Source organism: Pongo abelii, chromosome 8 (genome assembly GCF_028885655.2).
Source record: "Pongo abelii isolate AG06213 chromosome 8, NHGRI_mPonAbe1-v2.0_pri, whole genome shotgun sequence".
In the NCBI taxonomy this organism is placed as follows: domain Eukaryota; kingdom Metazoa; phylum Chordata; class Mammalia; order Primates; family Hominidae; genus Pongo; species Pongo abelii.
The window spans coordinates 89,717,261-89,733,739 of record NC_071993.2 but is presented as its reverse complement, the minus strand read 5'-3'; the positions used below and the strand labels follow the sequence as shown (position 1 = coordinate 89,733,739).

The 16,479-nt window shown below is 32.9% G+C and overlaps 1 protein-coding gene across 16 annotated transcripts in view; it reads right to left on the bottom strand.

Moving 5' to 3' along the window:
• PCDH15 (protocadherin related 15) overlaps positions 1-16,479 on the bottom strand; it is a 1,013,670-nt gene that overhangs the window by 877,349 nt on the left and 119,842 nt on the right. The gene's annotated exons all lie outside the window — the stretch shown is intronic.

Here is a 16,479-nt window from a genome sequence, read left to right as displayed (position 1 = left end):
AGACTGTGATAAACTGTGCAATGCAAGGTTTTCTAAAGAGAACAGCTGGTGCTCAACTTCTGTCAATGGTTGTGATGTGGGAATGCAAACCAGTGTTTCTGGGTCTTCTGATTTTCAAAGAGAAGGCAGAAATCCAAATTTTCATGTGATTTCCAAGTGTTTACATGATTGTGCAATCTTCTTTATAAGACTAAATGCTTCTAGCAGGTAATATTGATGCCTCAAGTTCTCCAGTTTTCTATTTCTGCCCAGGATTCTCTCTACTAGACTAGTTGAGGATAAGCTTTATCAGAGGGTACAAAGGCACGATTTTAATTCTGCTTTTGTCTACATTTTATTTATTTTTGATTTATTGCCAAGTGTTTAATAGTGTTTATTTGTCCAGTAGCATGTATAAATATATATATTGCATTGTAAAATTGTATTAAAGGTGTAAGCTCTTTTTTTAAACTAATGGGATACACAGTTCCTGACTTTAAAAGATCACTGCTCTAGATCACACACATTTTAATATGAAGTCTATTCTTCTTTGTTTCTTTACCTAAGATATAAAAGGAGCCTGCCTTCTTTTTAGCTGGGCCTTCCACATTTTTTCCTAACTGGTAAAGTGCTTGGCCCCTGCATTTATAATTTCTAGGGACAGAAAGCCCAAAGAAGAGCTCATTATTAGATGCCAAGAGATCATCATAATCCACACTAACCTGTAGAAAAAAGAAAAATAAAATTGACCAATGCTACTGGTTGTGTAGAGCAGTGGATAAGAATGTGGCTTCTTTTTAAATTCAAGCTTTTCAGCTTACTGGTTATATGACTTTGAAGAAATTAAATAGCATCTTTGTCTCACATTTCTCATTATCATAATGGATATAAAATAGTATTTACCTCATAAGATTGTCCTAAACATTAAATACGTAAGGGAATATAAATACATGCTTAATGCAGTGTACTTACTCACAGAATGAGTACTCCCTAAAGCTTAATACGAGTCTTTCTGACTCAGCATCTATGGAACCTCCAAAGTCTTAAATACAGATTTACTCAATCTATCTTTAGCAAGGGCTGGAAAGTAGATATTATTATCCCCATTTTGTGGAGGAAAGGTCAGGCTCACAGAGAATAAGTGACTGGCTCAAGGTTATAAACTGGTGAGTGTCTGAAGAGACCACAAAGTCTGTGAGTAAGAAACTTTTGCTCATTCCATTAGAGAAAAGTATTGGAAAACTTCCCAGAAAACACAGGACTCAGAAGTTTTCAAGGCACATGGAGGCCTAGGACAGCCTGCTGTATTGCTTCCCTTAAACTCTGAGAGAGAGACATTCTAACCCCCTTCTCAAAGGATTAGAGCCCTACTAAGATTTCTATATACAATGGATTCAAACCTTTTTTTATTTGGAAATACAAACATGACATTAAGAAATAAAATAATGTTGTTTAAATTTTAAAAATATAAAGATAAACCATATACAAATACAAACCAGAAATGATATATATTAGAAAACAAAATTAATACAAACCAGAAATGATATATATTAGAAAACAAAATTAATACAAACCAGAAAAGATATGTATTAGAAAACAAAATTAAAGAGACGGTAATATCTTAGCAAAGGACAAACGGACATAGTTGTGTTCCTGTGTGGGTCCTTGATCTGCCAGCTTGACTTCCTTTATACTAGTTTATAGTATTATGCATTCACAAATTATGGCATATTCTTTTATTCCTAACTGAAACTAATTTGGTTTCATGGAACAGTCTCCAAGATAAAAACAACCTGATGGATCATTATTTTAAAATCATTAATGTCACTGCCATTATTATGCCTCCAGAAACAAAACCTCTTGATCTATGGCTCTGCAAGTTTTTAGAGGATTATATGTATATTTTTGAAAGCATCACAGACAAAACTCATAAAAAATCTATTTAGAATAGATATAGCATTTACTGCCCAGAGGAAGGAGATAATTTTAGGGGAAATATTATACTTATTTGTCTTTGAATAATGATAATAATAATAATTTCTATAGTTTTTTTACTCTTTCATCTATATCTGCCTGATTTCCAAAGAAATTTTCATCACTTCAATGGGCTCAATATTTACAGAGACCTGAAAGAAAGCTATGACTCATCACATCAACCTGATACCCCCAAAACACAGAACACATATTGACTTAATGAGAAAACCCAGTTTCTAAACAAAGATATAATGAAAAGTTACCTCCCACAAACAGATTGTGTAAAAGACTACAGGACCAAGATGTTTAGTACAATATTGTGCCAGTCAACTGACAACTTATAGTGGCACTTCTGTGATTGTGATGAAATTAATTGGAAGAGATCAAATGCTTTAGACAAAAGACTGTTTTCGTTACTAACTTTATAATCTCTAGAATTACAAGAGAAAGTCCTATAGGAGATGAATTCCAAAATCTTGCTAAGTGACTATAGGTAAATGAAAAGCCTGTCAAACAACACCTCTATGGTGGTACTTTACTTTTACTATAAATCCCAAATCAAACTCTTTCCATGTTCCCCGAGTACATATTTTTCCTCCAGAATTTATTGGCTAATAATGTTATGTTCTAAAAATCCAAAGCATGTTCAATTCTAAAAAGAATTGTAGGTGATCTATAAATAAATACGTTATACTTGTTTTGTAAGAGATAATTAAATTAGTATATTCAGTACTCTAATATAGCTAATAAAGTTATCATTTTGCAATCGTGACTTAGAAATAGTATTCTGTTGTCAAAATACTGGGGAAAAGTGTTTTTTTCCTATTATAGTATAATATTACACGTAAGTGGTTTGCATTCCATGTGCGTTTTATGACACATTTTCCTTAGGCTTAAGAATATTTTACTGCAATTATTCAAGACAAACATACTAATTTTGAATTTCACATCATTTGTATTTCCTGCAAGATAAATCTCATATTTATTTCTCTGTCATTCAATGTTCTCGAAAATTAATTTATTCAACAAGCACTTATAGAGGGTCTGCTAGATACCACTCACTCTTCTAGGCAGTTGGAAAATATCAGTGAACGAAGCTGACACATTTCTCTGCTCCCATGGATGTTATATTCCAGCAAAATAAAGATCGACCAACAACAAACATAAATAAGTTACATAACATGTTAAAATGTAATAAGTGACATGAAAATAGCAGCTAGCATTTCAAAACTGGATATTGTCACTTTACAATAATTTTCATTCAGTAAATGAAGTGAGATTACACAAAGCAACCAAAATGTTATCTGATAAAATAACTGAATGAGAACTTTACAATGAAAGTATAACTATTCCGACAACCCTGACAGCATCCTTGATGGTATCTACTACTCTGAGTACAGATTTCTGTTCATCTCTTGGAAGGAGAATAAAGGTCTTTCACTGCCTTTCACTTTCAAATATAAATCCAAAGTCTGGGAATACACAAAGGTCTGTCCTTTTTCTGTTTATCCCTCCTCCCTGAGTCTTGGGTGGTTGCAGTGACACGTGGCAAAAGCAGCCAAGGTTGACACCACAGCAGTTTTCTCTTAAATACAATTTCTACAATGTTAACTATTTTGTAGCCTATGTCTCTGACTGCTATGTGAATAAACACTAATTTTCTTGAGATATCAAAGCTTGGAACACACCATCATTACCTTGATGAGAAACCCCATACCAATACACAACCATGAAGCAAGCTGGAGTCTCACAGTGAAATGAGCTGTATGTATGCAGTCTGCCCTTCAACAGTTTGTTCAGCCAAACTACTGTTACTCTTGATCTGTAACAATATCTAGATAAAGCTATAAAACTAAAACTTATCACTGCTCTGTATTCCTTGTGAGAAACATATGCTACCTACCTGCTGGAATAAAGCAAACTTCCCTTCAAAGCAACCTCAGCTTCAAACTAAAAACATGAGGCTTTCCAAAGTCACTGTATCTTACCATACCAAATATGAATTTCCTTAAATGACTAGAGAGAAACCTGTCGTCTACCTCAGCATGGTGGTAAATATTAATAATGTCTTCATCACTACAGAGAGTACTCATCACCCTTCAGCATTACCAGATGAATCAGCTTTTCCTTTTTTAAAATGAGTAATATGAACTTTAGGGAAATAAAATTTCAGAGAGCCTTTCAGATACATTCCTTCTTTCTAGATCACATCATATTTTTCTTTACTAAATATACATATGTATAAGTTTATATCATATGTTCATCTATAAAAATATATTGATATTTATTGACAATTTTATAGTACATTTTTATCGTATATTTATATATAAAATTGTTACATAGTCACATATACAATTTATATAAAGAAGTATATATTTTATTTAAATTTACATTAATGATAGGTAATATCAATGATATTGATATTATCTCCCACTTTTTTAAAGTTTGCAATTTAAATTCAAGGAGTTCCGTTGTAGCTAATTTGAGGTAAGGTTGGAAAGTAACTAATGTTTTCATAGGACACTGTGAGGTCCAAGGCACCTCTCCCACCCGGTCCTGCTAAATCCGGCTTACTAGATCTTTGCTTGGGCTTACAGTTTTTTTAACATGCTACTACATCTGAATGTGCCTTGACTACCAAACTTAAAATATGTGTTAATTTGGCCAGGCGTGGTGGCTCACACCTGTAATCCTAGCACTTTGGGAGGTTGGGGAACATAGAAAACTCGAGGTCAGGAGTTCCAGACCAGCCTGGCAAACTTGGTGAAACCCCATCTCTATTAAAAATATAAAATATTAGCCGGGTGTGGTGGTGCACACCTGTAATCTCAGTTACTCAGGAGGCTGAAGTAGAAGAATAGCTTGAACCCAGGAGGCAGAGGTTGCAGTGAGCTGAGATTGCGCCACTGCACTCCAGCCTGAGCGACAGAGCAAGACAGATTCCATTTCAAATAAAAAGAAAATGTTAATTTGTTTTTTGGGTGCACTCCGTCTCTACATATAGATTCATCCTAAACATTGTGGGATAAAATAAAATTGATGAAAATCATTTTTTAAATTAAGAATATAAATTATTCAGAACTAATCTTGCAATCACTTCAATCATTTACAAGGTCTTTCATTTCAGTTTTAAACATTTTAAACATATAATCAACAGTTGTAAACATTACATGAGACAAATTTAACTCAAAATATATTTCCCGAAACCACATGAAACACATAAGGTAAGTCCAAGCTCTGGCATTCTTATTCTACAGCTATGGTGAATTCTTGGAAAATTCAAATCAGTATCTTAACATGTCTGTTGAGTCTATTCATTATTAAATTCTGGTTTTAAGAATAGAACTTTAAATAAAAGAGGGAGGAACACTGGTTTTCTTTTTGAGGAATACTACTTCTCAAGAAAATAAATGACTGACCAATATAATTAATCTGTTTATGTTTAAAGATTGTGTCTTCATGGAAAAAAACTAATATTCACTGTAGTCTATAATAGATAGATGCCAAATGTTATAATAATATAGTCATACTAGCTGGTTTAATAAAATATGAATACAACAAAAATGTTTTTAAATGAGTGGAAATTTAATCTCTATGTTTACTATTGCTATTATATTGGATATTTTTCTTAGTGTTTATACATACATTTACTCAATTAGTATTTATTTTATATTTAGTGCATATCAGACACTAAGCTTCTACTATAGAAATAAATTATTCCATTTCCTCACAATGACTTTGCTATTGAGCATGCACTATATTTCATATTTTTTTTTACCTAATATACATTTCAAGGTACTTTAGTAAAATAACTCCAAATTAGGAGATAAACAAATTTTAATTGCCATTTTTTTGAGGTTTCCATTCCATCTATGTTTTCAGAACTTTCATCTGAATGTTAGTCTTTTAGATAAATACATTTCTCACTATTTGTGAAAAGTCATGGGAAAAGCTTAGTTTGAAAGGAGCAAGCAAAGTGAAATATAAAAAGAGAAGCCCAAACATTATTTCATCAGTGGAGTGTTTAGCTTAAAAATATAAGCAAGTAAATTTAAAATGGAGTTTTAATGCTCAAGCAAATGCATGCATAATTTTAAAAAAGAAGCTTGAAAGAGAGTTCTGTGCGGTGTCATTACCTGGCACAGAAAAGTGATTCTGATTAATATTCTTGTTTGATGAATATTATAGATTCTAAGAAACACAAATAAATTAATGAGTAAATGAGTATTTTCCTAAGGCAAATCCATCAGCAAAAAAAAATCCAAAAGTATTAAGTCAGTCAACAGAGACTAAACATAAAAGTATGAAAATGTCAGTGACTTGTATAATGTAATATAATAAAAGTCCTGGCTCTGGCATGAGAGTCTTGTATTGCATTCCTAGTTATGCTGCTTTTGGAGGGCTACATAAGAGTAAACTAGTTAAAACTTGTGAGAATCAGTTTCAAATTAGGAAAATAAAATCCATTTTATTCTTCTGTAATTGACAGATGAAAATTTGAACAAAAAATAAAAGTTAAGAATATTCATTTGTTCATTTATAGCATAAGTGTTTACTGAGCGCTGATTCTAGATAATGTACTTTATAAGATGCAGTGGCTACAGCTTTATGAGAAAATGAATGAATTAATAATAAATACATAATAGTCCATATAGAGTTTTCAGTCTAACGGAGTGTGACAGTCACACCTAAAGTAGCTCACAATGAGTCAAATCCTCATATAATACTATTCTATAGATCAGGGGTTCATTACTGGTCCATGGCCTATTAGGAACCAGGCCACAGAGGAGGAGATGAGTGGTGAGTGAGCAAGCAAAGTTTCATCTGTATTTACAGCCCCTCCCCATCATTCGCATTAGCGCCTGAGCTCCACCTCCTGTCAGATCAGCAGCAGCATTGGATTCTCATGGGAGTGCAATCTCTATTGTGAACTGCACATACAAGTGTTCCAGGTTGCATGCTCCTTATGAGAATCTAATGCCTGAGGATTGATCTGTCATTGTCTCTCATTATTCCCAGATGGGATCATCTAGTTGCAAGAAAACAAGTTCAGAGCTCCCACTGATTCTACATTATGATGAGTTGTATGATTATATCATTATATATTATAATATAATAATAATAGAAATAGAGTGTATAATAAATGGAATGCACCTAAATCATCCCAAATCACTCTCCTGCTCCCAGCCCCAGGTCAGTGGAAAATTTATTTTTCATGAAACCAGTCCCTGGTGCTGCAAACTTGGGGACCACTGCCATAGATAGTGGAATCTATGACTTGCTTCTAATGTGTAGAATATGATAAATGTAACAAGATGTCACTTTCTTGTTTCAATTAAGTTATATAAGATTCAGTCTTAGCACACTGGAGAAAGATAAATCTTCCTGCTCTGTGTAAAGAAGCAAACGTATTGTAAACTACCTTTGGAGAAGGACATATGCCAGGGAACTCCAGGTGACTTCTTGGACAAGAGGATGGCCTCCAGACAACAGCCCTCAGTCATATAACAAAAAAGAAATGAATTCTGCCAACAATCTAAATGAGCTTTGTAAAACAATTGCATTCTATATTGTTAATTATATTTTGAAAATAAATGAAATGTAATTACTAAATAATGAGATTTTAATTATTTTATATATGATCAATTATATACAATAAATTCTTTTTTTTATAAATCTAGTTAGAACTTTTCTGTTCCTTATATTGAACAAATTTTGAGCTATAACTCAGTCATATTACTTTACTTGCTTTTGCCATTACCATAGCTTGGTAGGAAATAAGGTTTTAAATAATAGTTTTTTAAGTAGGTGACAGATTTAGAATAAAAGATTCATAACAGTTCTAATTTTAAAAAATGACTTCACATGTTTAATGACATAGCAAACAGATAGTATTTACATTTCTATTTTTTTTCTTAAATCTGCTTGCATTTAAACAATGTAAAATTAATTGGTAAAGCATGTCATTTAAAAAATTTTTTAAATTAAAGTTCTGGGATACATGTCCAGAACGTGCAGGTTTGTTACGTGGGTATACACGTGCCATGGTGGTTTGCTGCACCCACCAACCCGTCATCTACATTAGGTAGTTCTCCTAATGCTATCCCTCCCCTAACCTCCCCACCCCCCGACAGGCCCCAGTGTGTGATGTTCCCCTCTGTGTCCATGTGTTTTCATTGTTCAACTCCCACTTATGAGTGAGAATATGCGGTGTTTGGTTTTTCTGTTCTTGTGTTAGTTTGCTGAGAATGATGGTTTCCAGCTTCATCCAAGCATGTCATTTTTGTTAGATATAGTTGGTAACAGAAGGAAACATATAACTTTTTTTTGTTGTTTGTTTTGAGATGGAGTTTTGCTCCCGTTGCCTAGGCTGGAGTGCAATGGCATGATCTCGGCTCACTGCAACCTCCTCCTCCTGGGTTCAAGCGATTTTCCTGCCTCAGCCTCCCAAGTAGCTAGGATTATAGGCATGTGCCACCACGCCCGGCTAATTTTGTATTTTTAATAGAGACAGGGTTTCTCCATGTTGGTCAGGCTGGCCTGGAACTCCCAACCTCAGATGATCTGCCCGCCTTGGCCTCCCAAAGTGCTAGGATTACAGGTGTGAGCCACTGTGCCTGGCCAACATATAACTTTTAATATTTATTTAAATATTAATATGCATGTAAGGGATACTAGAGTAAATACTGATTGGGAAATACAAACTGTCATTAATAAAATATTTGTTTTCTATATAGCTTTAATATGTATTTTTTAACATGTACTTACAATATTTATTTAACATGAATAGAGTAGAAAATGTGTACTTTAATACTTTGCCAGGTGACATGTTTAAGTAGAATGAATAAAACTAGGTTTATCCTCCATTGCCCCTCTTCTTATCAGAGGGGTCATATCTCATATGTCATATCTTTTCTACACTTTATTTATACTTCACATTATATGAAGTCTAACCAGAGATCATAAAGTTTCATACTATATCAATGCAGAGGCAGAATCAACATTCTCTACATATCACTTTTTACTTTCTTTGCAGGATTTTTTAGGTAAGGTCTTCGGCCAACTGAACTGCAACTGTTTCATTTATAATAATTTTAAAATAGTAAAATTCTCTCAAGAACTAAGTTTGTACATTTGATGTTGATAAAAATAATGCTAATGTTGAATATTTTTTGAGTATGATAGATGTTGATATCATTGAAATCATTAGATATGCTTTAATAACTTTAAAACCAAATGGTAGACTGTTCCATTTCATTTCTCTTTGTACTTTACCAATTTATACTAAGAAAATCATGTATGAAATTTATATTCTAGAACGTTTGCAGAAATATCATCTCAAAAACAGTAACTCAAAGTCTAATACAGAAAGACGTCCATATAAGGAAGCATTTCACAAATATTTCTAAGCTTTGATTTGATATATATTAAGCTTTTACCATTTATCTCATAAATCTACATGATTAAAGAAATGATCAACCTTCTCAACTGGAACAATGTGAAGATGGATAATTTGACTTAGAAAAATAACTGATTGTATAGTCATGTAAGCCCTTCATTTATGATACAAATCCATAAAGGTCACTGTCATATTTATTAAAGATTGGATTTTAATGTAAAGCTGAGTTTTATTTTTCTAGAAAACTGTAACTTTTATTGAAAATAGTTCACGTATAAGCAGACTTATGGAGTTCAAACTCATGTTGTCCAAGGGTCAATTGTGTGTAATTTTATAATTGTAAAACTCTGTCTTATCTGTAAATGATATTACAATTAGTTGGTTCTTTATGTTTGAGGGGCAAATAAAATTTGAGTAAGTTCTCTTACTCACAAAGACTATGCTTCATGAGAAATACACTAAGAACTTTAGTCTCTTCCTACAAATACCTAATTTTATAGTGTATCCTTGCATTTCAAAATTACCAAACTGAAAAGTAGTCGTTCTCTCTCTTAGTGTCAATGCTAATTGTATGGTACATTCATTACTAGAGTACATTTTTTCTAACTTAAATTTTTAAATTTATTACATTATTAGATTATGCTATTATAAATTCAAACTGCCTGTATAATATTGTATCCTATTAAAATGGTGCAGACATTAAATTTTATGGGCATTCTAATGATTGTTTTCCATTTTTCCATACTTTCAAAATAAGTTGTTATATGTCCCTTGGGGTTGGGGATTATTTTAGGAATATTTTACTACTTATTAATTTTCCAAAAGTCAATAATGAAAAATATTTACTTCCCAACACACCCTGGCAAGATATTTTATAAGTGAAAGACATAATTTCATTCTGACCTTTTTAATTCTAAGGCCTTTTCATGTTTTTTTTTCAATCCGAACTAATTTTTAACTCTCTGTATTTATTACCATAACCAAATTTCATTTTACTTTATTTTTAGCTAGTTATTTCTGCCTAGGCATTTTCTCCTTTTTCATATTTCAACCTAAGAATTTGTTCCTCATGTAAGACTTCTCTGACAAGTCACTTCCTCCCCCAAGTATAGGTCAAATATTTTGCGATAATCCTTCATAGCCTTTCTTTTGTATTCAGCGAACACATCTCAGTTTATAATTACATTGCTTGTCAGTGGGTACTTTGGCAATATTTGTGTTTCACTTTATGCCCCTGAGAAGAGGAATCATTATTAGCCAAACTCCTATCCCAGCTTTTTATCCCAGAGCCCAGCAAATAGCTTAGCCCAGATTAGCATTGATGTTTTGAATGAATGAATTTTAAAAAGAAACTTATCATTTTCACAAAATGTCCTGTTATTTACATTAAAGCTAATGCATTCTTGTCAAATCTGTATTATATACGAAATTTAGTTTTCACATTTATTCCTGCAGCATGTGCTGAATATGCAAGGATCGATAATTGATAAATTCTAAGGAAGTTCTATTTCCTTTAAGACACATTTAAGGTATTGTTGGAGAAAGGGCTATGAATATTGTAAATCCTCACAGAGAGCATAGAGATGTTTGTACATAAATATATATTCATTATAAAATAATATTTTAAATTGTCAAACTTAGATAAAATATATGCTTATAAAATATAAGAATAAAATTCTAATATACTTGGAAAACAAGAACCAAATCTCAGCCTGTAAGTTAAAATTTATGGTTTATATACAACAAAAACTATTGGGGCTGTTTTTGTTTCTGTGATCCAATTAAACTAATCTTTTCTCAAATTTCATCCCTATGTCTGAGTATACTAATATTGGCAAAGCTCTCTCTATCCTAAAATAATATCTATTTTAATATGTCTTCATAGAAAAGTCATTGAAAAGCAGTGAACATAGCCACTAAGTATGATTTTAATATTTTTGTTGAAATGACTAAATTAATAGAAAGTGACAAAAAGTACCTTAAGAAGAATTTTAAAAAACAAAAACAAAAGATTGAACAAAGCATATGTGGAAATATAAATTATAATTTTCTTCCACTTTATTAAGACTCTCGTCTAATTAGGCAATAATTACTTTAAAAACTAACACTTTCCCCTTAGAATTACTGCCGAAGTTGAAAGGTTCAAGTTTTTAATTACTACTCATAAAGCACGCAGTGAAACTTTCTAAACTATGAAAAGTCTACTATCTTACGACTCAGCAAGATATTTATCTTAGAAAAACATCATTAATAAGTACAAAATTTCATTTAAATTAACAGCAAGAAACTTTCATTTTCCTTTCCAGTGTCAGAGATGGGTGAAATAAATCAAAATCAAGGATCTTTTGTGGATGAAAGGAAGCAGAAATCCTAAGATTAGAAACTCACTAATGTGATGCCCATGGGCAAAGATGAAATCAGATATTATAGATGATTTTGAAGTTGCAGTTTTAATAATGATAAAGGTATAGTGAAAGGGAAAATTGAAGTAGAAATGAATTTCATACTGTTGCCCATACCAACCAACTCATCATGCATTTCAAAAGTATATTCCGGGCACAACATGGTGGCTCACACACGTAATCCTAGCACTTTGGGAGGTCAACATAAAAGGATGGCTTGAGGTCAGGAGTTCGAAGCCAGCCTGGGCAAAGTAGCAAGACCCAGTCTCTGCAGAATAGACAAAATAAAAAAATTAGCCGGGAGTAAGGGCACACACCTGAAGTCCTAACACTCTCCAGAGGCTGATGGAGGAGGATGGTTTGAGCCCAGGAGTTCAAGGTTACAGTGAGATATGATCGTGTTACTGGGGGGACAGATTACGAGCCCAAAAACAAACAAAACAAATAAACAAAAATATATTCCACTAATACCTTGTAAATGGGGGTGTATGAAGTTTTTTTTAAAATCAGATATAATGGTAATAGGGTGTGTGCATGGCAGTGTGCGTGTGTGTGTGTGTGCATGTCAGGTTGCATATATTAAGTGTAAACATCACAGTTATTTCAGGAAGGGATCATAAATGCATAAGAATCTAAGTGTCCATAAAATACTGTAAATAAATAAAGCTGATTGAGAAATAATGGGGGCTCTGGAGACTTTGCTGAATTTAAACTTAGCAACTTTGCAGACGTCTACGTCTATTTTTTCCATCTTCCAATTTTTTAGATAACATTGAGTGGATTTTCATATGCAATTATGCAATTTATTTTAATTAAACTATTTCTTAGTGTATAGTGTTGGCCAAGAAAATGCAGCTTTATGTGCCATCCAGACCATGTTGCGATAGTTTAAAGCCTTGGGCTTAAGGATCTGTTAGTAACACGACATTTGTATGATCAGAGCTATCTCTCCATATGCATTTAGGACCACTGTACTATCATCACGTCCAAAACTTACTTTCATAATCACAATCTTTGAAAATTCTCACACTTTAGAGTATCTTCCTACCTAGAAAAGTCTATCACAGTAATATATGCACTCATCATAAAGCTAATGTACCAGGATGCTGAGGATATACTAGGTGGAAATTTTGGAACTGCTGTTGTTCAGGATTTTCTCAAAAGAGAAATATTCAGAAATATCAGGCAGTTACTTTACAAAGTAACATATATAAATATATGTATATATACACACACACACATATATTTATATATGCACAAAGGGTTTCTTAAATGCATATCTACCTTTAAAGTAAGAATGCATTTTGGGCATAGTCATCACCAACACAAACTTCATTTTTGCCTCATGTGTTGATTTATGCTCTAAATTTTGTAATCATGTGAGCAGTCTTTAAAATGATACCAGATTCCTAGGTTAAAGTCATTTGGATGACATTTATTTATATTTTTTATACTATTTTGAGTTTGAGGGATGGTGTTAGAAAATCTTATAAACTAGCTTTTGGTATTTTCTGCTTATTATTATTTTTTATTTTTTGGTGAGCAACACTAAGGCTGGCATTTCAACTTCCAATGAGGGTCCTTATATAATACTCAGTTAAGCATATTACTGCTAAACTCAAATTTTAAAAACAAAAAAAGAGATATAAATGATTGAAAGCATGAGAAATGTTCCCTGTAGATGTTTTCTAATTTTTAATAAATTGAATTAAAAATAAGCCTTTCCAAGTGAATTTTAGATATTGGTTACCACCTTCAAGATCATCATTTATGTATTTGTGAAGGTGAAAGGAGAAGGCATACATAATATTATATCTGTAATAAATGTAACTTTTTAAAGTAGCATAACATCTATATATGGCAGGAAATAAAAATGATACAACATTAAATAGATATAGACCTGAGGATATAGCTGGAATTCTCCAAACCCTTGCATAACACTTATGTAATCAATGTGAATTTAAAAACATATAATTGACAATAATATATGTGATATAGTAGACTGTCCAATACACTTTGTTGGTCTAAACCACAAAATTTGCCCTGATCATTGCTGTATTGAAGAGAAAAACAATTATTTGTATTTCAAGATACTTATCAAAAGAGTTCGTAGACAAATAAAAAACACACTAGCAAAACACACTCTGTTGCACATTAATTAAAGGGAGAAATACTGTTTACAGAAATTAGCTTCCAAAAATCATTCTTCGTGAAAACACATAAGTAAACTAATTTTAATACTCTCAGTTATAACTAAAATGGTATCATCCACTATCTTCCACTAACTAAGTATTAAATACAGAGCATAAGCTATTCCAGCTGTCATATTAAACAACTTTAAGTATGGCTTATGTCTATAATTTTCTTGTAATCTCATTCTGAATGGAGCTTTCTTGAGCAACAGTAATTACAGAGGAGTTAGGAGTCTGGAAATAGTTATTTGTTTATAGAAAGAAAAACTAATAAGAGAATGAACATACTTAGTCTAATTAGAAAAGTTTTGTTTAAACTTCCATTAGAAGTAAAATAATGCCACAAATTGAAATGAATCCCTGGTTATTTTTGAAACATTATTGTTACTTTAGTTTCTTAAAAACAAATTAAGCAGACACTCATTTTTTCCAACAGCTTGTAAACTTTTGAATCTTGGGTATAATTTTAATTCTTGAGAGTATCACATATTTGATAAAGAATGTTTGTCTAAGATATCTATGCATATGTGTATTTGAGTATATGCTATATTAACACGTGTATTAGACTGCCAAGATAAAATATAACTAATCAAAGCATTTATTATTTAACTTTGATTAAATCTATTAGCTTCTTTATAGATTTCGCTCATTTATAAGAGGAGGTTAGGTTTCTTCCCCCAGGATAAAAGGGATGAGTTATCTGTTTCTCTTGGGACAGATGTTGTGTGGTAAATGCAGTGATAAGAGATAAATGAAAATAAAGAGAGGCCCCTAACCAAACGGAAATGAAAAGAACAATAACAGAGAAGAGCGTCTGGGGACAGTGTTTGAGGTTACTTTTTCTTTTTTCTAAAATGATTTTTTGCAATTCACGAAAACAAGCCTGAAGCGTAAACTTGTCATCTCATTTTGAGATGCATTTCTCCTAATATTAGGTATTAAAATATAATGATCAGGCATATTTTTAAGACTCTTTTCACCTTGTTTGAAATGTATTGCTTCACAAAGTCTTTGTGGAGCTTTCATTTTTTTTTTTTTTTTTAAGAAAAGAAGAAATAATACAAATATAGTTTAGGTTGTGTTAATGCTTGAAGAAAGATGTAAAGGGAGTGATATGCTTTGGTTGTGTCCCCACCCAAATCTCACCTTGAATTGTAATAATCCCCATGTGTCAAGGGTGGGGCCAGGTGAAGATAACTGAATCATGAGGCATTTTCCCCCATACTGTTCTTGTGATAGTGAATCAGTCTCATGAGATCTGGTTTTATAAATGGGAGTTCCCCTGCACAAGCTCTCTTGCCTGCTGCCATGTAAGACATCACTTTGCTGCTCCTTCACCTTCTGCCATGATTGTGAGGCCTCCCCAGCCATGTGGAACTGTGAGTCAATTAAACCTCTTTCCTTTATACATTATCCAGTCTTGGGTATGTCTTTATTAGCAACCTGAGAACAACTAATACAGGGAGAGAAAGAAGATTGGAGTAGGGAGAAAGTTGCCAGGGTTTTAAAGGAAAGCCCTCTGAAAATGACACTTGAGCTGAGACCTGAATAAACTAAGGGATATTTTAGAGAATCCCATAACAGGGAAGCAGACATACCACTTTCAATGGTTCTGAATTGGGAGCATGCCAGCCATGGATGAGAAACAGCAAATAAGCCAGATTAATGAGAGGGAGGGAGTAGTACTTGAGATGAGAAATGTAGCCAACAAGAAACTGAGAGAATAGAGGTGCCACTTACTGGAATGTGATCCTCCCTATTGGGGAGCGGCAGGTTTGGAGTAGAAATCAAGAGTTTGGCTTTGATTGTTCAAATAAAGTTTGAAATATCTATTAAACTACCAAATAGAGATGTCCCATAGATTGATATGAATCTGAAAGTCAGGGTAGACAAAAAATTGCCAGTCATGAAATGAACATGGAACTAACATAGGCTATCTACGGAGGATGTACAAAGAGAGAAAAATCAGGACTTGCAAATATTTAGAGGTCAGAAAAATAAAGGGTATGTAGCTAAAGAGATAAGAAGGAGTGAGAGGGAATGCCTGAAGCCAAATGAAGAAAGGATTTCAAACAGGAGAAAAAGCTAATATGTCAAGTGCCACTAATAGGTTGAGGAAGATAAGGATTGAGGATTAACTATTGTGTATTTGCAAAACAGAAGTCACTGATGCCCTTGAGAAGAATGGTTTTAGTGGAGGAGTGGGAACAAAAGCCTGACTAGAGGTTTTCAAGAAAATAGAGTTCATATAATTTTTTAGTTTTTTTTTTACTGTGCAAGTGAGCAACCAAATGTGGAGATAGGAAGACAATGGGGACAATGAGTCCATGAACTTGGCACATGTGTGCACTTGTGTTAAAGACAGAGCTATTACCAATGAAAGTAATATATTAAAAAGTAAAATGCAGACAAAACAGGAGAGAGAATGGACACATCTGCACAGTAAGAGAAAAGTCCTTTCTTAGGTTGGTAGAGGAAATTAGTTCCTCTAGACAGTGGTAATTAACCAGAGAGAAGGTCCAGGATAGGTGGA